We start from the raw sequence: 23,337 nt of genomic DNA, 5'->3' as shown, positions 1-23,337 counted from the left end.
TATAAAATTTCAGACCCAGTCTTTTCACAATGTCTGGAATACCATTTGGAAGCAACAACAGTGTGACCAGTCTGTGCACCTGACTCTTCTTTTGCAGTCAGAAATAGGTGAAGAAGAGCGAGACATTTTCCCAAGCAATACCTGCTGGAAAAGACACAACTTCTATTGCTGTATTTTCTCAATACTTAGTATTCAGCAAAGTGCCTGCAACAGTGCAGAGCTGTGTGTTTGCTGGTATTTTTCTTGTTCAAAGCTTTTGAGAACCCTTTACTGAAGCATATAATGCTGCCTTGAAATTGGTCTCTAAATCACATTTTGAGAAGAAGAAACACAGGCAGTTGGCTGGGTATTTTTGTGCTGTGCCATGGCTTACTCGAGTCAGAAGAGCACCCCATCTCCTACTTGAAGCTGGATTCTCATCAGTCTGTTTGTGATCACCAGAGTCCTCACTAACACAGCAGCGTCTTTCCCCTTTTATTTCTATTTTTTTTTACATTACTAGTTACAAACTCTGCTATAGAATTCCTCCTTTTATTTCTGCATTTTAGGCTCTTCCATGGTTTTATACTCTTAGGAGAATTACTTTATTGTTATGGAGTCTTACATTAAAACCAGTCTACCAAGAGCAATGTTGGGAGTGATCACTGTGCCTCTTGTTTTTTACTGAAGTATTCCAAAAGGAGAGCTAGACAGTTTAAACTAGGCTATAGAGTTTCTGCCTTGACATTTGGAGGTAAAATTTTGCCCGTGACTGTCAGCTTCTCAGAAGAGGAGATGGCATTTGGAATAATCCAAAACTCCTGCAGAGTTACATTACTGCGGCAGCCAGACCAGAGTAAATCTAGTCTGAAGATCTATAGGTTCAATTACTGCTTGGGGTCAGGACATGCCATAAATTATTAGATATGCAAATGCAAAAGTGACTGTTGATGAAAGGAAGATGGATGGATTTCTTAAATACTCATAATCACTGCTAAGACTGACTACAGACCGAGGTATAGCCACTTGCTTGTAAAAGGTTTCTGTTTCAGTCTGAGGTTTTACCTGTGTGTGCATAAAGATATCGTTTTATTTGCGTGTGATATTTAAAAAATAAACTTAGGAAGTCATGTAAAGGTCTGTTTTGAACTGATTCTGCAATACTCCATAATTTTTTGAAAAAGGTTCAGAGAAAAGTTTGGAAAGTGCTAATTCTCACTCTGCTCTAACTTACCACAGTGTAAGGCTGAAACACTGTGCTGTATTGCATGAAGGCACAGATAAAGTCTTCGGGAGAAGAATCAGTTCCTTGCTCTATAGAGGTAAGGTGAGCAAAGAAAGCCACAAAACAAACTAGGGTTCGCAAATTTACTGCAGGGTGAATGAGTACTTGTATATGATAAACATCACCTTACTACAACATGAACTCTGTGGGGCTGCAAGAGCAAGCCCAGAGATTTTTGTGGGTAGAAAAATGAAAACAAAATTTAATTTAAACAATAACGTAATATATTTGCTTTTGCTGCCCCTTAAATACATTCTATATGGTCTTATTTCTTAGTGTGATTAAAGCTGGAAGAATTTGCCCCTTACCTCTGTCGTGTAGAACGTCTGCTACATCTATAAAAACTTGTTGAATTTCTCCTGTAGGTTATCTCTTTTGGGAAAGGAGGTTTTACTACATATAAGACAAAATGATTATGAGTGTGAGAATAACGTGTGCTATTCAACGCCACCTGCTGCTGCAAGGGGAAATATATTCCCAGATGCACCTTGACTGAGCAGAAACAGATGAGGAACCACAGGACAGAAAACCTGTTCTAGCTGATATAAGTTTGCTTTGCAGAAATATATCACAATGCATGAAGCAATATATTTTCCCAAGACAGACACTAACATATTCCAAGCAGTGTATGAAAGCCAACAGCGCTTCTAAAGGGTACATAGTATTCTTCAACTGGATGGTAGTACTGAAGAGTTTTCTAGTTGGTTTTCTAAACATGTTTGAAAACTACTACAGGATTTCTCAAAGCTCCTATTCACTTCCTAAATATAAATCTCTTGCCAATTGGTGTTGCTATTATTATTATGACAAAATAAAAAAAAAGAGTTTACGTGGTTGGGGATGACAGTAAACTGAGAGTTTCTTAAGAATTTCCCGAGTAGAGTTCAGAGATTTGTTCATAGATTGTATTTTCTCTAAGAGAAAACGTATTAGGAAATACATTAATCTGCCCAAGATGTGGCTTATACAAAGGTAAAGCTGAGATGGGGAACAGACAAGGATTAGGGTATGATTATTGAGCAACCTGTAGTTAGAGATCAGTTAGAGATGAGTTAGTACATTTTAAGGCTCCTTACTGTTATAACATCATCTGCTTGCTCTTCTGCGAAGGCAATTGCTCTATGCGCTCAGTATACAATAAACGCAATGCATTCTCCACACACAAACACAGAAAAAGATCTTAGAAAGGACAGGTAGTTTTTGGAAACAACAGTCTTAGGAGTGGTGTACCTTTAGGCATGCAAAAATCAAAAGCCCAAACCAAACGGAAGCACAAAGAACCCGCAGTGCAGGAAGGAGGCCTGGTCAGTGCTCTTAGGAACGGTTTCCAGTTACATCTCCAAAGCGACAGCCCTACCTTAACATCAGTGTATCTGCAAATCCTTCCTGACTGTCATCTGTAGGTTATTGTACTTGCAACTTTCCTATAGAAACATAATACATTTATAGAGTAGTTACAATAATTTGTAGCAAAATGAGCTCTCCGCTAAGCATCCTAGACCTGCATGAAAATATGGCTTATTGATCAACTGGTAAATATTTTAAAGTTAATTAATTCTGAATGTTTCTTACTTGCTTGTATGCAATGGCACACTGGAATTATTCTCTCGACTTCTGTCTCCTTACAGTACAGAGATATTTTTTTTAGATTACATTCAGAAATGTAATGCTTATTCTAAGCACGTTTTATCACCCACTCCCTCCCCACTCAGTTTGCTTATAGCCAATGACAAAATTATTATAATATTTTGAATGTACCATCACTTATTTCCTTGCTTGTTCTTTTATTGCCTTCCTAGAAAGTTTGTAGTTAAACCATTTTTACAGCTACATTTTTACAGTAAGAATCTGAAATGAATTCATATTTCTAGAACTTAAGCCACAAGTAACTATACTTTCAGCAGTTGAATTTTCATTAAAATTTACAAAAGATCTCTGCCTCCACTGATTTATTGTTGCATCAGGTAAAACTACACACAGTGTATAAAATACTGTGTTACTCCACTTGCAGTTTGATCAAACATGTTATCAGTGATTGCAAGTACATTTTATAACCCTAGCTGCTGAATCGAAAAAAAGGTGATACAAGCATCAATCTCCAGGATAAAATCAGAGCACTTTCCACCACAGTTTGACCTTAGTGATGTCTTTGGATAGTCTTACTTGTCTAAGTCCTTGCAACAATTACCAAGGGATGGTTAGAAAATGCAGCTTTAATGGTGAGGGCTGGAATTACTAGCAGCATTGAAGTCTTAAACAGTAACCCCAGAGATTTCCAAGCTGAGGAAGAATTTGAGGAAACTCTGATGCTACTGTAAGAATGAAATGGAAGAGGGCTGCAGGCACCAGCCACAGATTTTATTTGTGTTCTTTACTGTCTGCGTCCCTGAACTCTGCAGTATTATTAGCAAATACAAACAGCTATAAATAAAAAAACAGCCGCAGATAACTAGACCTCAAGATACAGTTGACTCCAGCTATAGCTGCCAAACCTTATTTATAGCAAGAGACAACACAGTTAATTGCAGGTCACAAAAATGTTAATTTCTGTCATAACACAAGTCACGGTCTAAGAATGAAAAAACTTATTTTTGGGCTAAGATGGTTTCTCCTAATAGAAGCTCTGTTAATTTGAAATCTTGTCTCATGTTAGTAGGCTACAGAATAGGCAAAGAAAGGAGGGATAGATGTGCCTTACTGATCTATGTCATGGTTTGTAATGTAGGAATATTTAAATAATTATTAAAAAAAAATCAATTTTTGGAAAGGCAAAGTATTGAAGATAAAAAAGAATTAGAGGAGAAGATCATAGAAAACTATTTTGAGCAATGTCAGTTGTATCTTCTTATAACTAACATTAAGTAATTTTCTAATTAGTATAACGTTTTAAAAATGTTCAGTCTTGGTGACCCAGCAAATGAATGCAAAACGTATCTCATGAACAAACCTCCCCAAAGTGAAAGAATCACCAATCATTAAGCCTGTTCTAAAGTACATTGGGTAATAATTAAGATAAACATTATGCAAAGGATGGAGTTAATTATATTACGTATAATCAGACACTGGTCACTCTACAAATTGTAATTTATTTTGTCCTAATTTTCATTTATTATCAGAGGTATTTCAAGGACTGTAAAATAACACAAACTGAGCAGTTATAAAGATGATACGCATTTAAGTTCAAAACTATGTTTCAAGCTTTCTGAAATAAATTACATACAATTTCAGGAAATAACACACCATCCTCACGCAACCTGTAATTCTTGCTGCAAAAACGGTAAACTCATTTTTGGAAGGGAAACAGCATTCATTTAGCAGGTCTCACAGTGACACGTGCAGCAGGAAGGTAATTTGCATGGATATTGTAATCTCAGTTTATATAGGGAGGCTACTTGGTTAAAGAGAACATACAAGTGCAACTTTATAAGGACAAATGGTCAGACAGTTTCCAATTAATATCAAGCTCCTACTGCGGATCAGAAAATCTCTTCAGTAACACAGGGAGGGCTACAGCCTTCTACAGCTTGCATTCGCCATCACGATCACTATTTTTATTTTATTTTATTTATTTTTTGGCTAGAAGGAACTGCTTGTGTATTTGAGACTCCTTAGTATAGGTTGTAAATGCATATGCACATGGACATTTCTAAAATTCCAGCATATAGGCCAGTGTGGAGCTTTCTAAATCCCTAACAAACATCTTTTTGTACCCCTTCGTGTCAGATTTAATTGTCCATGGTGAAAGGAAACCCTAATCAGGATTCAACAGAAGTACTCTGTAAGACATGTATCTTTCCAACCTGAAGTATCCTGTGATCCTGTGAAAGCCTATTAGGAAAAAAGCAAGTTTTCATCCTATCCGAAAACCCAAACAAATTAAATAATTTAAAATTCTCGCTCTTGACTATTGTGTGGCATTTATACAACAGTTGTACAACAGTGAAGTGCAATGAGATGCGCTGCGGAAAAGTTCAGTTCACAAAGGTCTCATTCCTTTCAGAATCTGTCCTTGGAGGACAGCATTTGAGGCACAATATTAAAACATACACAGCTTTTAAAAATTGTTTTACAGTCTATCAAAAAGAACTAATTTCTAGTCTTGTTTCTGTGATTTCCCCACATATTTTCTTAATATCTGTTCGTTCCACTTAGTTGCCCATCATCACCTGTCAGGAATAATTCTGGGGGCTAAGAGAAATAAATGAGGCATACAGAGTTGCTGTACAGCGACTTGCACTGCTTTTTCTAAGTAGGAACCCAACAAGTGTAACTCCAGCTTTACCAGCTCACTGCACTCATCCCAAGCTCAGCTAGGTGCCCGGCTGAAAGAAGCCTAAAGCAAAGACTAAGACAAGCAGCCGAAAGCTACCTGGTGTTACTGAGCCCTTCTGGCTTGCTGACATCAGTACAAACTGCAACGGAGTCACAGCCCTTACTTCTTTGAAAGTTGACATCTGCCCTGGGACAGCTGCCTTCTGGATACTGTTTGTGGTCCATTAGCATTAGTTACCATTATGTCCAAGCTGTGCACAAGCATCTCTGCATGCCTTGTCCTTCTCTGGTTATTGAAAGAAAAGCCTGGGCCCATTAAAGTCAACAAAAGTTTTCCCTTTAGTTTTCTTTCTCAAAGATGCTCCAAACACCACCTAGAGGGGTAAGCTCTGTACATGCATCTCAGGTCCACATCTGACCTGCAGAAAACAGACTTTGTGCAACTGATGTAACTTTTCATTTGTTCTTCTGTGGTCCTATCTAAACAATGCTAACCAATTCAGACTGAACTACTTGTTAGAAAGTCTTTATCTGTCATATAAAAAATGTTAAAAGAAACTTTATTTTGATAGGTGAAACACATTTTCATCTAGAACTAGAGATATTTAAGAACATTTCTGTATTTCAACACAAAATGCATTAGAGCCTTTGAATGAAAGGCTTTATAAAAATGTAAATGCGCTCCACAATAATTACAGTGACAATAGATTTTGTTTTCAGCAGCTTTACAAGTACATGGGCTTACAGCACTGCGTCTGTAGCAGGGCTGGTTACACAGCCACGCCAGTTTGCGCAGCAGTTTAAAGCAGGAAAGCGAGGTCTTTGACCGGAGAGGCCGACAATTTAAATAAGGCTGACAACCTAACACACAGCGGCAACAGTGCGGTTCAGCGGGTAGGAAGGGCAACAACACACAAGAAGCCAGGGGAAGTGATTTTGCAGGAGCATTATTTTGAAGGAATCCAGGTGAGCACACCATCGGTTTGTTTACTTTTTAATTTGTGGAGCGCCAAATTTGGGTGCAACTCCCCAGAGAGAGCAATGAAGCAAAACTTTTGGCTTGGAACAGAAGACAGTACAGAGAGAGGACAGGAAGAGCAGCTAAAAGAAAATGGATGGAGTGGCAGATCTGAAATAACAGCTTTCTCTCCCAGGGTTGGGTGAATTTGCAAAACATCAAGACTTCCTACATAGGAAGTGGTGCTGGGCAAGTGTTTGTGTGAGGGACGGAGATGGTCTGGAACTGGAGCAGTACAAGTGAATGCCTATCATAACGAAGTCCCATCTAATTATTGCAACAGCCTTTTTGAGAAATCATAGCACGTAGCTCTTGGAGAGCCACACTGAGGTGGCTGCTGCTCATGTAGGGAGTCACTGCTACGATTTCCTGCGGGTTTAGGAGGGAAATTATCCGCTGCAGTAAATTCACAAGCTTAGCATTTGTTGCCACTGCGACTAAAGGTTAATGTTTCCTTGCCTGACTGAATCAAGATTACCAGTTGCCCATTACCTATTTTTATGGCCTTACTCATGTTTGATTTCAGCAGATTTTGAGTAGTCTCATTCTCTGAATGTTAAATTAAAGCCACGTATGCAAAAGGTTAAGCTTTGTTACTGCAGAACAAAGCAATTTCATGACTATTTTTCCTTTTGTGGCACATGGGGTCAGTGAGGGCTCATTCAGGCAGTGCAGGCTGTAAGCATGGCCGTCCTCTCAGCGAGGCCTGGCAAGGAGGGGATGCAGGGCCTTGCAGCATGGAGCCAGCCCCTGGGGTACGGCTCCGCGTGGGGCAGGTGGCTCCGTGCAGTGTGAGACTGCTCCTGATGGATGTGAACACACAGCAAGAGCCTGAAGACTTTCAGGGAGAGGGGAGAAAGGCTGTTTGGATGACTCGCTTGTCTGAGCCCACCTCCAAAAGCTAGAGTCACTTGGTAAAAATTTTTTTAAAGCATTTTCTAATCCAGATGCTCAATAATACCCCATGAAGCTTTGCTTTCCTCTAAATACTCCACAACATTTGAATGAAGGTATCTTTTATGCACTTGCCTGAAAATGAGAGTAAAATCTTGAAATTCTTTACATTGATACGCTATTGTGTGGCTGTGCTCCTGCTCAGAGCAACTAATTGCATAATTTAGCCATAAATCCGACCTGAACAATGTCTTTCTGTTGAAAGTTCACCTTTCTCTCAAGTTGGCAGCGAGTTAACCCTAATGATTTGAACCTGTGTTTGCAAAGTTGTGCCTGAGCCTGGTCATGGAGAGCAGCTGCATGGGACACGGCTGGAAGTGTTAACCATGGATGTTCCATTTGAGAGCACAGCTCTGCGACTTCTACACCGAACTATCAACTTGCTATGCAGATGCCAAAAAGAGAAGCCCTAAACTTTTCTAGGGAAAAGACTGCGAGGCCACGCCAGTTCCGAGCAGGCAGAGAATGAATCAGTGAGGATGAGGAGGTGCAGTGCAGGAGGCAGAAAGAAGCCTCAGAGGCAGAGGCAGCAGGCGATTTCTCTTTGTTATCAAGTGAAATGACTCCACAAATATGACAATAAATCACTGCAGGAATCAATCTGAGTGGAGGCAACTGCTCCATGCTGATAATGCATCAATCAATATTTAATGTTTACACTTTAATTAATCTGCACGTAGGAAGCATTCTTTCAGTGACAAAAAAGTGATGAGAAATAAAACACCTTTTATATCAAACAGCGACGAATGGCTGCCTATCTGTTAGGCTTTGATTGGGCCCTCAATTGATCATTGCAGCCTTTTTCGATTGCGCTGGTGTACAATGTCACATTTGGGTATAAAACAAACACTGGGGCTGTGAAGGAAGGAGGGGGAGCTTCTGAATCTGCTTTTGAGTGATTACAACTTTATCAGAACAAAGAAAGACTGATAGCAAAGTATGAATTCTTTGAGAACACTGGACAGAAGGCAAACAAAATAAAGGATTTTCAACATCTGCATCAATGACACCTATCTGAACAGATTTTTACCGCGTATTACAATTATTAATACCTACTAAGGCTTTGCACAGAAGAACAACTCAGATGTTGACTGGCAAAACTGGCTTCTCTTATCAGAGCTCCCAGTGGAGATGAACCATTTTGGTGTTATTCTGCACAGAAGCAGAGTGCTAGGTGTGCTACGAACACAGGAGAAGGCACTGCTCCTGCTGCAAAGTATTCACTCAGGGCTCTGTTTAACCCTTGTAAACTCTAGTTTCTTCTTTTTAAAGGGCCTGATTCATTGTTCATTGATGTCAACAGAATGACTTCTATTGACTTCAGTGGGCATTGCATTAGTCCATAGATGAATGGTATTGAAAGGCACAGTGATGAAAGACGAATGAAAAGACAGTCATGTGAGACCAGTAACGTTCAGTTATTTCTTTAAAAAAGGAATCTACAGCAATATATGCTCCATACATAACCAAAAGTTTCCTATGCTTACTTTTAAAATAATTGCTTGAAATGTACAGGCTTTTTGTACAATAAATACAGTATTATCTATTTAAAAAAATGCACAGAGTTTAGCTTTATAGAGCTTATCTCAATTTAAATGATTGGAGGTATGAACAAGGACACAAACCAGCACGGTGGAACCCAGGGAATTCTTACTGTATTTTATATGCTATTTTTAACTCATTTTGCACGGCCTGTCTTAAAGTAAGGATTGCATAAAGGACCACTGCAAAGACAAACCATTTTAAGCTCCACTGAAGAACATTTGCTGTTTTACTAGTCAATAAACAGGAGGATTCTACCTATGATCTAATGACAACAAGTCACCAAAATGCCTGCCCAAATTTGCAGCTTCCCAGCTTAGGATGCTGTGATTGCTGGTTTAGCCAATGTGTGAACAAAAATGGAAATAATACTGAGCTATAAAATCATACACTAGAAGACATTTGAGAGCATCAGTCCTCAATCCTACACATAATGGGTGGTGTTTTTCTGTGGTTCACAGTCCTACAGGCCATTCCAAAAGAGTAAGGCACTCGGAAATGCACTTCTAGGGCTGGTGACAGTTCAGATACCAACACTCCGAGCCAGCAAAGTATTAAAAGCATGAATAACATCAGAAGACTTCCATTTGCTGGTCAAAAAGCTTTAAAACATAACAGCACACAAAAATTGGGGAAGCATTCACAGAGGAAATGAAAGAAGATTAATACGATACTTAAAATGCAGTAATAGAACAATACCCCAAAACTAAAGCGAGCCTTTTTACTTCTGATGTTTACTTATCATTCCTACATACAGGTTGTTGTTTTTTTTTTTCCCCACGGAACTTTGTATTTGAAGAAAGAAAAAGCTAAGATTTCATTAACTCTGTAAAAATGGAATGAATGCGTTCTCCCTAAAATCCATAAACAGCTTTTCAGCAGATTTTAACATGCACACACACATCCACACAAAGAGGTGAGTCTGCAGTTTATCTTTTCCATAAAGACTTCTTCCCCCTTATGTGCAAATCAGATGAACAAGCTAAAAAAGAAGGGCAAAGTCAAAGGAGAGGAATGCCCCATTGTAATGCATGATCAACTGCAAATATTTATAGAAAAGATGCACATCAGGATCACCCTAGGACAGCTTTCAGATGCAGAGTTAATGTTTATGGAACAAATCAGCCTACTGAATGTGAAGTCCTGATTTCCCTCATACGCACCCAAAGTAACTTCACTCACACACAAATATTACTCGTTTGATAGAATCTTGAGAGAACAATGCAATGCAAATACATTTTCTTAACGCTGTCACTGGTAGGCAAAAAAGCTCATAGTTGCATTTTCTGAAGATTTTTTTCTCCAGTCATATGCAGCCTTTTACTGCACACAAGAGGAATAGTCGTACAACCCAGAAAACCAAATCCCAGCTCCTGCGAGCCTCACCTGCCTCAGAGCTCCAGTGAGCTGTGTGGTTTGGTCTACAGCAGCAACCCTGACATGCAGGGAGGTAAGTCCCTTGCTGTGATTTTTTCACCTCTTAGGTGACCTGAGAGCAGGACTTCATAACACTCAGACATTTCAGCTAGCAAAGACTATGTCACCCAGTCTTTGACCCAGCTGGCAGGGCTCCAGTGAGCATCCAGGTCTATCACTGGCTCAAGCTGCAGAGCCCAAGCGTTAGTGCCCTCTCCCAGCATCTCCTGTGGCTGCAGTTGGTAACATCAGCCTAAGAACTTCTACCCCAGTTGCATAAGGAGCACCCAGTGGGGTCTAGAAGTACTGGGCCCTACTTAGCACCATGGCTTAGGCTACTTTTCTACCTCAGCCTTGTCACAGCTGTCTGCTGGATTTAAAAAAAAAAAAAAGAAAGAGACTGATGCGTACTAAAAAAAACTGGAAGACTAATAATTCATTAACCTGACAAATGAAATGTAAGTCTTATCGATCAAGAGTAAAACTTCTTGGTTATAATGGAAGCATATATTATTCTGACAGTATTTTCACAAGACAAACTGAAGTTACAGGGAAGGCAACCAATTTGATTCAAATAAGTGTCTCTCCTCAGAAACATTCACGATTACAGTCATCAGGTACAGGTTGGTGGGGTAGTGCTACTACCTCCGTCTTTACAGATGGAGAACTGCACAACAGCAAGAAAGGGACTGGAGCACTCTCATTTTCTGTGACTGCTGCTCCTATGGAAAATGCTAAGCAAAAATCTGACTCCTGGTCACTGAATCACGCCTCCGCTAAATGCCAGCATGGAAAGATGCGTGTCACCACGCACACAAAAGACAATCCCTTCTCCCTCCTTCGGCACTAGCACTGAAAAGCCAAGGGCTTATTGTGCAGCTAATGAGAATGAATACACTTGCAGCTGGCCTTCCACCACCTGTAGAAAGCAAAAGTCGGCCAAAAACTTGTGAGACTCTCCAGTTGTGACGAATGGATGGAAACCAAGAGCGTGGCTCAGATTCAAGTCCCAGCCTAATAGCAGCACAGAGCCAGTGCCAATAGACCCACTTAAAAGCAGAGGGTTCAGAGGCAGTGTCTGGCATTTCATGATGGTAAAATATACGAGGGCAGGCATCAATTTACCTTGGTTAGTTATGTTTTAGTTATGTTGTATTTTGGTGCCCAAAGGCATGATTTATAATTCTAATAATAAAACATATTATAAAGTATAAGCCAAGCACATGCAGGTTCTAATTCTATTTCCTCTCAGAGGAAAGAGCTAAGCTGTTAAGCTCCAGGTTCTTTCAACATTTCCTATTCGCAACAAGCACAAAAATCTGAAAGCAGTGTTTGCATAACTTTTACATAGTTCATGGAGAGAGAGTTAAATGACTTACTGTGTACGTATATATATATGTATATATATATATACACACACACTGGCTGATCTGAAAGTAATGCCTCCTATTTCATCATATTGGCCCACAATGTCAGAAGTGGATGTTGGTGGTATAGCAGTAGAGGATGGACATCCCACCAATATTCCATTACATTTTGTTGCTGTGTGACAGATGGCAGCAGAGGGGCAGTCTGACAGAATGGTGTCTGACATGGAACGGTGGATGAAGCAAATGCGTGTCAATGAATTCCTCCATGCAGAAAAAAACAGCATCCATTGGCATCTATTAATGCTTGCTGAATGTCTATGGAAACCAGCAAGTGGATGGCAGCATAGGGAGGCAATGGGGGATGCGTATCAGCAGTGGGAACAGCAATGCGAAAAACAAGCCATATTCTGAATGGCCATGCAGATTTTTATGAGCATGGCACGCAAGCTCCTGTTCATTGCTGGTGAAAATGCATAGCTAAAGGCAGTGACTACATAGACAAATAGTGTTTCATAGCTGAGAATTTGCTCCATCAAATAGTGTTACTGTGTGCTTTGTATCTTTTGTGGTTTCTACGGAAATATGTAAGAAACATTACTTCCAGAGTGACCCATGTATATATTTTACCCTCAAAAGATGTTTCTGGCACCTCAGCATCACAGCTGTCACAATTCCTAGTGTTCAGGTAAGCTGAAGTTAGGAGAGAAGCAAACCAATCTAGTACAGACATCCTCTTCAGCTCAGGAAAATTCTTTCAACTGTTTTCATAAATTCAATAAAGAATAACCACCCTTCGTCTCTCTTAGACCAGACAAGATGTGCCTGATGTTGCATTTGCTTTGTTTCCCAGACAGCTTTTGTTTTCTGGCTTTCACATTCTTTATTAATTTTAATTGGGTAAATACTGAGCCTTCAGAAAGGCACTGGAGACTGGGTGCGGTTTATGTCTTGCCAATTGCCCATCTGCTTTTTGGAAGGTCCTGCAGGCTGGTGACATGAGTAATAATGCCTGTACATGGGAAGGTCTGGGAGGTGGGGAGGATGCTAACCAGAGCAGGAGGAAGTCAGATGGAAAGAATAAAACCAGATAAGACAGGAGGTTTGGAGGGCTTCAGTACCCTGTCACTCTATCTGTTTTTGCTGAGACACATGTCCCACATCTCATGTAATGCGGGATGCTTGTGGTAACAGCAACACCTAGCTTATGTGGACTGACAGAGGAAATGGACACTAAGGACAAGAAGAAAGTTAGAGGCAGAGTTTCGCCAGAATAACTGGACACTTATTGTTGCACTGAACTAGACAAACCAGCACAACACACAAATCTAATCCGGCATATTGTGCAAGCCAGATGTAAGTCCCTCTATAAGAAGTCAGATTAGCTAAACCAATGTAATCAAAAGTACAAATAACTCCTTGTAGTTCTGCAACTTTTAAAGTGTCATATTAAAACTCTAAAGCCAGTGTGGTTATGTTAATGCAGTGGAATATATTTATAAGTAAGTCTTATTTATAAACTTACAAGACTGATAACTTATTATCAGTCATAATAAGTTTTTCTCTTAAATTTTCTTTTAAAATTTTAAGAAACTCAAATAGTAAGGTCTGGGCCCATCCCTAATTTAAAGTTTAAAAAAAACACAACAACATCAAGGTAATAAGTGAGAGCATTTGAGAGGCTCCTGCTCTGCTTTGGTTGTAAAACTGAGCAGCCCCACTGCTATGCTGCATTATGCCAACCCTTGTTTGCAAATAAGAACTGAGGGGAACACTCTGACTTCCTTCCTTTGCCACTGGAGAACATAGCACTCTGTGCCACCCTGCAAGCTCTCTGGCTCTGCTGTTGAGTGCACTTACTGGGACACATTGAACGCAACAGAAAAACTGTGCATTAGAGCAGGGACCAAGATTGTGTTAACAGAAAATTACATTTAATGATTCAGGTTGTCATAACTTATTTAAAAAATACAGTCTAAGAGCCTGACTAGCAACTGCATTGTTAACAAACTTTACAACATGAGAATTTATGCTATATATGTAAGGTTTAATAAAAAAAAATCACTGCAGGCACTGTCACTTCAGTTTCACTGATTAATATTGATATTGACAACGAGGTGATATTGTTCATCTTATCTGAACTGAACATATAATGAAGAAGAGTTAATAAAAATACAGCTATCAAACATACTAATGGTTCTTAATCTTATGAAATTGTTCCTTACTCACACGAGCAGCCAGTGTCACTGATGTCAGTGGCCCAAATTCTGCACTGGTTAATCACATACTGTTACCTCCAGTAGGAGTTGTTCTCAATTTAGGATCAAAGACCATAGTTCGCTGGGGCCACTCTTTCAAGGGAGGATTGGGCCCAGACTTTTAATAAGGGGTTTGGTGGTTTACAAAGAGGTGATTAAGATCTTCCTTTGAAAAAACTCACAAATGTAGAGTTCTTCTTTTGGATTATAACAGCACAGATAGCTATAGCTGGTGGATTTCAGAGCATTAACTGCTAATCCACGAGTGAACTGAAAGGGTTTTGTTTGTTTGTTTTGCTATTACAGTATTTAAACTTGTCAACCTTCAGTTCTCAGTCAGTCATATTTAAGTTTCTTAGCAAAATCTTTATTTAAGGAATTCAATATTTTCTGCAAGTTCTTGTTCTTTTTTTATATTCTTCTCATTGTCCTGAAAGTCTTTGTGAATACATCCAAGAGTTTGAGATGTCCTGGCTATATGCAAGACCTAGGGTGTTTTTTAGTTTCTTTTTTCATTTTTTTGGGGTGGTGTTGTTTGGCCTTATCTATGGAAAAGCTTGGACTTTTTCCTGCAAAGTCAAACCACAAAGTTTTGGAAACTAACCCACAGTATAAAAGTTCCTAGTTTCCTTAAGTGACATTCAAGGATTGCTGTTTGTCAGTGACAAAAAGAAAGTACTTAGTGTAATTATTATAGCACCTCAGTAAAAATCAGATTCTAGCCGTAGGTGATTGCAGCTATAAAGTTTCCAGAATAGGAACAATGAGCCCTATGAAACTAATGAAAAAAATCGCCAACTTCCTCACTCCAAAGTCTGATTTTTACAAGGACTCCATTTCTTCCTGGTTGCCAAAAACGAACAGTTTATTTGAACCCAGCTTAGGTCTCCAGGAAAACAATTTCAATGTAAAATTGAATAATGTTGAACCAATGACAGGATAATTAAGTGGTTTCGAAATCCAGCAATATTTAGGTGCATTTACTGTAGCATGCCCCAGCAATGAAAATAAAGAAATCATATTCTAATGATAGCATAGCTAAAGATAATAAATATCCAGACATGTCCCTTGCTGTATCACTGAACTGTAATCAAATGAATTAGAAATCTAATGACTACTTTGACACAAACAGGTATTTAATATGCTGCAAATGTACCAGATTTTCCCCCTCAAGCATTAGTAAAATCCCCAAGAAAATTAAAATCTAGGTCATAGCTAAATTCCTTTGAAACTGGGACTTAAATAAAAAAAAGAGTTTAGTCACTGTAAGAATTCTTTGTGCTCTTACATTTTTATAAGGTTAAAGCTAAAAATAAGATCAAAATCTTTTTGGAGGTTGCATTAGAAAATAAACCAGGTGCGTACAGAAAGCCATCACGTCACATACGCCTGTTAAACAGATGCTGACCAATAAATTAATTTAGGCTACTCTTCTTCGAATCAGAGAAAAGGAAAGAACTGTTAAGGACACTTACTGGATGACATTCTCTTAACTGACAAATTTTTCATACTTGGTCTCTATTGTATAAGTCACTGATACTACTCAAACTTTTTCTGAGAGGAAGAAAGAATCACTGTCAGGAAAGCAGAGGAGTTAGTAAACTCTTTCTAGTTTTTCGGATAAGTCCAGAAGGAGGTGGATTGACTACTTATCAGTCATGAGAAGTGAATAAGGAGACAGGGTTTGGAGACTGACCTGATGCAAAGAATTTCCAGTAATTCCTGACACAACAACTGAAAAATTCGGAGTTTAGGTGTCAAATATCTCGCTCTCCACAGTCAGCGATTCTGCATGGTGAGAATTAGCATTTGAACTGATCAAATGAAAAAGTATCCTGTACTGATCCTAAATCTGACTACACTTACAGGATTTCAAAAAAATGAATAGATAAGGAATCTGAGGAACAGTCCTTGAAAAGGCCGCGTGACTCCTTGAAACATACACTTCTCTAGCACTTTAAGGGCAGTCATTTCTATATTTCTACATTTCTTCCAATTGCACAAATTTAATTTGCTCTTTTTGTTGTTTTGTTTCTTTTTTTTTTTTTTTTGAAACCACACAATTGCTGGAAAAAGGAATTAGGTGTGTGGGGTTATTAAACATGGCATTCACCCACTGCTCCTACACAGAAAATGCAGCCCTGAAAAAAACCCACCAAAGCTGATTAATATGAAAGGCAGCTAACCTAAAAACTGAAACTTGAACTGAGCGGTGTGTGCTAATCTTTCTCAAATACACTTATGAAAGCCCATTGTCATTGCTATGCGGTGAGTGTTCATGCGAAGGATAGCTCCTCAATTCTGAGCAAACCAGTAATAAACAAAGAATGTTGTCCCCACTGTTAATTTTCAGATTCTCCTGTCCATCTTCAGCTACTTGAATGGCAAACACTTCACAATCTGGGGTCATTTGTGATAAACTTTGATAAAAGCCGCCATTCATTACTGGTGATTTCCTTAATCCTCAAGTTGTTTGTAAGGGAATGATTGAAATTTTGTGTTATTTGCTCTACTTGGTCTACAATCAAAATAATGCATTAACCACATTAATAAAATACTTGCCAGATCAAAATCTTAATAGCCAGTTTTAGTCTTGCCATTGTTTATTGATGTGTTTGCCAGCCTATCTAGAGACGAGGGAAATCTTAATAGCTGTGGCCACTCATTAGCAAAGTACCATGGAGTCCTAATCCCATAAAGATATTAAACTATTTTTCCTTACAACAGCAACAAATGGATGGAATTCTCATTACTTATTAAGATGTGGTACATTCTTTGCATATTGAGTTTCTTCTTATACTTTGAACTCTTATCCCTCATCATTCTATTTCTGAGACTAAGATCAAAGTAGATCAGCCTTACAGAGCTACAGATGAGTGGCCGCCTTTCAGAGAATATTAATGCCCTCTTGAAGAGCAAAGCTGGGAAGTAGGTGTAATCCCCTAAAGAGTGAGCCCTGGGAGCCTGGTAATGCTGAACAACTGTAGCATACTCGATGGATCAGCTGTTAGAGAGTGCAGCCTTGCTGAGGTGGAGCTGCTTCTCCTAGTTTAACAGCGTGGCCCAAACCTTCAAGCAATAGTGAGACAAAGGCTATTTTGGAACCAGAGAATTGTGTAAATGTAGATTCTGGCAGACTGGCACAGAGCAACATGTTTTATAGCAGGAAAATGTGCGACCAATTTTGTATTTTGTATTGCAAAATGTTCTGGATTTTCTGCTTCAGACTTGTGATTTGTCCAGTTCTAGTTTTTGTGCTTCTCTCCCTCACCTACTTGGGACAGGGTGCTACTGATGAGCAGGTGGGCACAGGGCAGGACAGTGTCCCCTTCAGCCTCCCACCTCCAGCAGTGCTCCTGCCATACCAGGTTTCCTTTTTGACTTCAGATTGCTTGCAAGCCTTTTAAAGAGGAGTTACTTCAGACCCTTGTTAAAGCTAAGGGTAAACATGCAAAGTACTAAGACATTCAGTGGGTATCGTTATATGAAAAGAAGAAATGTTATATTCATTACAGAGGAAAATCTAGCAATAAAAAGTATTACCTGTATTTATAGCCCTTGTAACCTAATTTTTGTGACAAAGCAAAGAAGTAAAAACATTCCTTTCTGCCTTTCAGTGACCCCTATAAGAAACCCCCCATGGAGTCATTTAGGATAGTAATTTCACTGAAAATATACGCAGCCTTACTTTTCTTGCTCTTCTTAAATTCATAATCCTTACCAAAGGTAAGTCCAAAAGTTTTTAAACACATTTGGAAAAGCACCCTCAAATTAGTCAGCAATTAAAAGAAATAATAACTTAAAAGACATTTTCTACAACATGAAAACATGACAGAACACGGAGCTGTGTTGTTCAAATGTTAAAACTGTACATAAAATACCCCTTCAATATATGCTGCCAGTAAAAACCACGGCAAAGCAGGTCATTAAAATGTCAGACTTGGGGCAGAGTGGAAAAAATGCTGTGTTTAAAAGTAAACATGTAGACCTCCTGTAATTATTTCCCCTTAAAGTTAAATGTTCGAAAAATAAAAATAAAAAATAAAAAGCAAAGAACACTTTCTCCCAAACTCTGCATCATCAGGATGAAAAGTCTAAATCCAATCCTAACTCTGTTCCAAAGTGAACCTAGGGAGACTTTCTGGGGTCTTTATGCGGTCTCTGGATGTCAGCTTCAAGCATGAAATGTCATTTTCCTTTATCTAGTTTTTCTAAAGTACGAAAAGAGTGGTGTGTTCAAGCCATTAATTTCTGTGTCATTTCTGCTACGGCTGAATATGGACAACAGCAGCATTAGAAAATTTGGGAGCCCCGTGTTCAGCAGGGGCAGACTTGGTAAGATACTGAAGGGCTTGCACTGACCAGCAGAAAGACTTTCACAGTGCTGTCGTGCTGATATTCATGTCCAAACGCAGGATTTTATCACTGCTGTTGAGAGCTCAGGCTAGAAAATTGTGCTCAATATCTTCTCCTCATATGAACTAAAAATGCCCATTGAATCTGGCAGATGATTTGGTTAGCATAAAAGGAGATCCAGTGCTAGTTATGAGGGAGCTGGAAGCCATGCTTAGCTGAATTAATTTGTTTTGCAGTCCAATGCAGATACATCAGAATAGTAAAAGGAAAATCAGTTTGTATTTTCAGATATGAAGTGTATTGCTGTACTGAAAATATAAAGGTTGTATTCTGCTGTCACTTTTCCTATTTCCAGAGCTTTTTGAGCCAGTAACAAAGACTGATGAGTCAGAAGGACATCAATCTCATTCCAGTTTTGTTTCCCTCCTACTGGAAAAAATGCATCATGGTGCTGAAGAAAAAATGTTCCATCTCATTAATTTTGTGTATTTTAAGCAAAGTGCCCGTGTAAGAAGTCAGTATAATATCTGCACTGTGTCTTTTACTGAGCTGAATTCCTAAACTGTGTCTGAAAGGTGGCAGTGCCCTAGTAACAGTCCTGACCAGCAGGCACAATTCCACATTAACTGGACAAGTGTATAACTGAACAATACTGTTGATGCACACAATGTTATTCCAGATTAACTGTTTTAACAAAAAAAAAAGTAGAGGGCTCGTAAAACTAAGATAAATTTAATGATTAGAAAATAAAAAGGTTATAACTTGAATTTCTACGCTAAAATCCATCCCCCGGCAGTTTCTAAGACTCCCACTGAAGTCCATGCAAGCATACAGGTATCTGATCTTGTCCTGTAACATCTCCATATCTCCATTGCCTAAAACTAACAAATACCACCACTGAAAGAACAGGCTGTCAGCTTTACAATCAGTGATTAAAACCAACATTCCTCTGCTTTCCATCTGATAAGAACAGAGCTTAAACAGGCAGAGACAATGGGGAAACACAAAGGAGCACAGAGAGATTCAACATTTATTTAACTATTCATTTTTGTTTAAACTAGTTTCTGCAATGCAAATATTTTGAAGATAGAAAAAAAGCCTGTAATCATTGTTTAGAGCGTATTATAATCAGATCATGAAAGAATAATCATCTTCATACTTTTGCTTTTTTTTTTTTTTTTTTCTAGTTTCCAACATAGGATTATCAAATGTGTCAGAAGAAAACAGAGCACTGGACTCAGTTTTAGTCTCACTGAGTTGCCTCAGCAGAAAACCAAAGATTTGCATCTTTTAGACAGCTGTGGTTTGACAACTGTTAATATCAGATATATTATGATCAATATTTCCTCTGTATATATGGTCAGTATATTTCAGTCATCAGCCTACAATTGCAAGTCTATTATAAACGCAAGAGCAGACAGTATATATACTATTTGCCAGCTCTGTGAGTTTCATTCTGTGATAATGAAGAATAATAATACTTTAACAACAAGAAAAAGATGATACCTGCTCAGGCATAAATCCTGCAAGTAAAAAGTCACAATTTTTTTGGAACAAATTTTGAGCCAAGAAGGTGGCCATTTTGAAACAGCCAAAGGAGCCTAAAGCCAAACTTAATGTCTCAGCAAACCACAGCTTGTGATCTATTGCTTTAATGAAGCCAGCACACCATGCACCTGGAGAACTGCTGCTTAACTGAAATTGGAGGTTTGGATCCCACTTCTTTTCCTGTTATCTACAAATATCCAGGATGATGGTTTCGGTTCAGTAAGATTTACTAGTCTTATGATACCTCCGGAAGTTCCCTTAAAATATTCCAAAGTGTTATTCGTACCTTTGTTCTTTATGCACAATCATCTTCCATCAATAATGAGGACATCAGAGCTGGGAAACAGGTTTCATTTTGGGTTCTTCAACCTAGATTAAAAAAATGGAATAACTTTTCAAGGAAGTGCTAGCCTACTTGCAGTTTATTGTGAGAATGTCAAAAGCTGGTTCCTCGCAGACTTACTATATGACTTCCGTTACTCTCTTCCTTGCTAGAACCAACAGCCAATTCTCCATTACCAAACTAAGGGAACAAAGATGTAGCATGAAAATACACTCATTCATTATTTCTTAGATATCAAGATCTTCAAAGACTTATCCTAGATAGTCTGAATTCCTGCGCCATATTCCAAGGAAATCCCTTACAAAGATGCTGTTCATTTGATTGCCAAGGAGTCTAAGGAAACATATGTTCAGACCTGACATAATCTGCAACAACTTAAGATAATAAAGCATCTAAGCTTCTGTGTTTCTTTCAATTTTCTTTACTTTGAATTTCCTTGTCTGTTCTATTTGTGCTCTGCTCTCTCTTACCACTATGCAAACACACCGGTACTCCCGCCACCTTCCCCTATTCCCCAAATCCACATTCCCCATTCTCAGTCTTGTCTTCTGGAATGTTACTCCTATTCAAGGTCCAAGAAAGCCCTGGCATGAACTGTTCTCACTGACTTGCTTGCCTTTAGCTCTTAGATCCCATTCTGGTCAACTCAGAAGACTATGAGACTATTTGTTTCATCGACATATATACAAACTAGCATTGCCACTGGATCAAGGAATCCCATCTAACTTGCCAGCGCTTATTTTCCCCATGTCAACCCAATACTGTAGAAGAGCAGACACTCCCACTGCAATGTAACGAACTCAGGCAATGTTTAAATAAAATACAAATTTTAAGAAAAGTTGTTGCATGGGAAGGCAATGGAGGACACCTGTGCTCTTCTTTTAACCCAGCACAGTAACTCCAGAGTAGCTTGCCCACCCACAGCCACAAGTACTCTGGTTGATTTACCCCGATTACAGAAAGGGAAAGATAAGGGATAATTCAACTGAGGGGAATTTCGAGCTTCTACCAATGGATAGTGATAAAACATTTCCAGTCAAAAGAGCTGCTTACAGATGTAATGCTTGGCATTACAAAAGATGGCTTGAAAACAAAAACCCAGGCTGCCTGAAGCATTTCAGAAAACGTGCACGTGATCACTCTTGCCAGAGGACACATGGCATTCTATCTCTACCATCAGTGATATGAACTGCTCATGGAAACATCTCTAATTGGCACAGCTATGTCTGGAAAAGTGGGCTACCCACGCCTGCCCTTTCCCTTCTGTGTTGACTCAGTAATTGTCTCTCTTTGCTGAAACAATAGACGTTGGCATGCAGTTCTTTGTCCTGCAAACTGCTCAACAGCTTTAAGTGCTATGCTGAGGTTTAGACCTATATATACCTTCCTCTTGTTTCTTGCCCTTAGAGAGAACACCTTATAATAGAATGATCTGATTTACCTTCATTTCTGTTATCACGGCGCTGAAATTTGAAATCACTATCTTGAGGCAACAGTGGGAAATTTACCAGCTTTTCTGTGTGAGCAGTCGTCACAATCTGCACTGCCACTGACTTTTCCTAAGCGATCCAGTTAAAAAATAACCCAGAAGAACAAGAAAAAAATAATATTTTTCTGTTAGATTAGCTTGAGTCCAGTTCTCTGTGTCTGCGCAAATGCTTCTGTTGGAACAAGGCAAGAGGAGCAGCAGGGGCCGAAGCTGCTGCAGAAATGTAAGAGTAGCCACATTCCTTGATATTTGAACAGACAGACAGCCCGACTTAAAGTAAAATGTTTTTAGGTGGATTCAAACATTTATTTTTATCATTTTTTTCATGTTCAGAATAGAACTGACCCACGGAAATGGTGTTTTTTTCCAGTGGATCTGTTCACACAATACTTTACGTTGGAAGTTCATTTCTCTCTTAGTCATGTTTTCGGTTTTTCTTTAGCAGATGTTTACAATTACTTCTTAAAATGTTTCCATTTTCTGCGATCATTGAATGTGAATGAGGTGACATTTTTAAAAATAATTGTAGCTTTTTCTGGCCAGGAACCACGTTGTTAGATTCAAATAGTCTTTGTCTTTTAAACTGTGGTAAAGGTCTTATATCTTTGTAACAGCAGCATCTGCACTAGTCTGCCTTCCCCCCCCCCCCCCCCCCCCCCCCAAGTCAAAGTGTTATTTGTCATTATCTCAATATATCTTGTATCTGGGAATCAGATGTGTAGGTCTTTTTATTTAACCTTAAATACACGTACTTGAGAATTGCTTGGAGGACTGCAGAACAAATGGTATTAGAGTAGCACTTTTCTGAAAAGAGAAGGAAAGTTTCTTTGCTTTTCTCCCAATAATTTTTTCATTTGTTTTTATTGACCACACTTTAGATCAAAGTTCTCACAAATAATGGCCACGTTGCCAACACCTGCAATTACGTTGCAATGTTTGTAATGCTTCAGACTTGCTTCAAGTCCAGTCCTAGGAGTCATGCAAATTTTTGAGAGCTCATCTGTTTCTTCTTTTTTTGTGTTCTGAAAAGTCTATCTCCAGTTGCAGAAGGAAATATTGAAATATCCCACTTTAACCATGAAGGCTCAAAAAAAAAAAGTGTCACAACTAGATTGTAAAAGATTTTTTTTTTTTAAATAAGTGTCTCGTGACTTTTGGAGTGCTGACTCATGATTTCTGCATGCTTGACATCAGCAATACCACAACTGAGAGAAAATCTTTGTGAAAGATTCCTTTCTAGTTCTCTTGAGACAAAGGAATCCTCCAGGAAAAAAAACAGAGAAACAACTGTTTCTTATTCATGAAAATTCTCAGTTAAAAACAAGCTGAAGAAACTACTTTAAAGTGAACAACCTAAAATATCTGCCAAACCATTCATGCTTGCTTTCTGCACCATAAAGACAAAAAAAAAAAAAAAGGTAAAAACACTTCTCTCCTTTGTTAGGATGCAGTTGGATTCTATAAGTATGAAAATTAAACCTCTAGTATAATTTCATATTTTTCAACAAAC

The 23,337-nt window shown here is 38.8% G+C and overlaps 1 long non-coding RNA gene across 1 annotated transcript in view; it reads right to left on the bottom strand.

Annotated features, from left to right (window-relative positions):
- LOC110404384 overlaps positions 1 to 23,337 on the bottom strand; it is a 68,187-nt gene that overhangs the window by 27,016 nt on the left and 17,834 nt on the right. The window contains exons 3-4 of the long non-coding RNA XR_002442207.1: positions 20,282 to 20,364; positions 2,622 to 2,688 (exon numbers count right to left, since the gene is read on the bottom strand). This is a non-coding gene — a long non-coding RNA (uncharacterized LOC110404384). The remainder of the gene's footprint in view (positions 1 to 2,621; positions 2,689 to 20,281; positions 20,365 to 23,337) is intronic.

The sequence above is a fragment of the Numida meleagris genome, chromosome 10 (genome assembly GCF_002078875.1).
Source record: "Numida meleagris isolate 19003 breed g44 Domestic line chromosome 10, NumMel1.0, whole genome shotgun sequence".
NCBI lineage: Eukaryota > Metazoa > Chordata > Aves > Galliformes > Numididae > Numida > Numida meleagris.
Note: the sequence above shows the minus strand (reverse complement) of the source record. Positions and strands in the feature narration are given on the sequence as shown.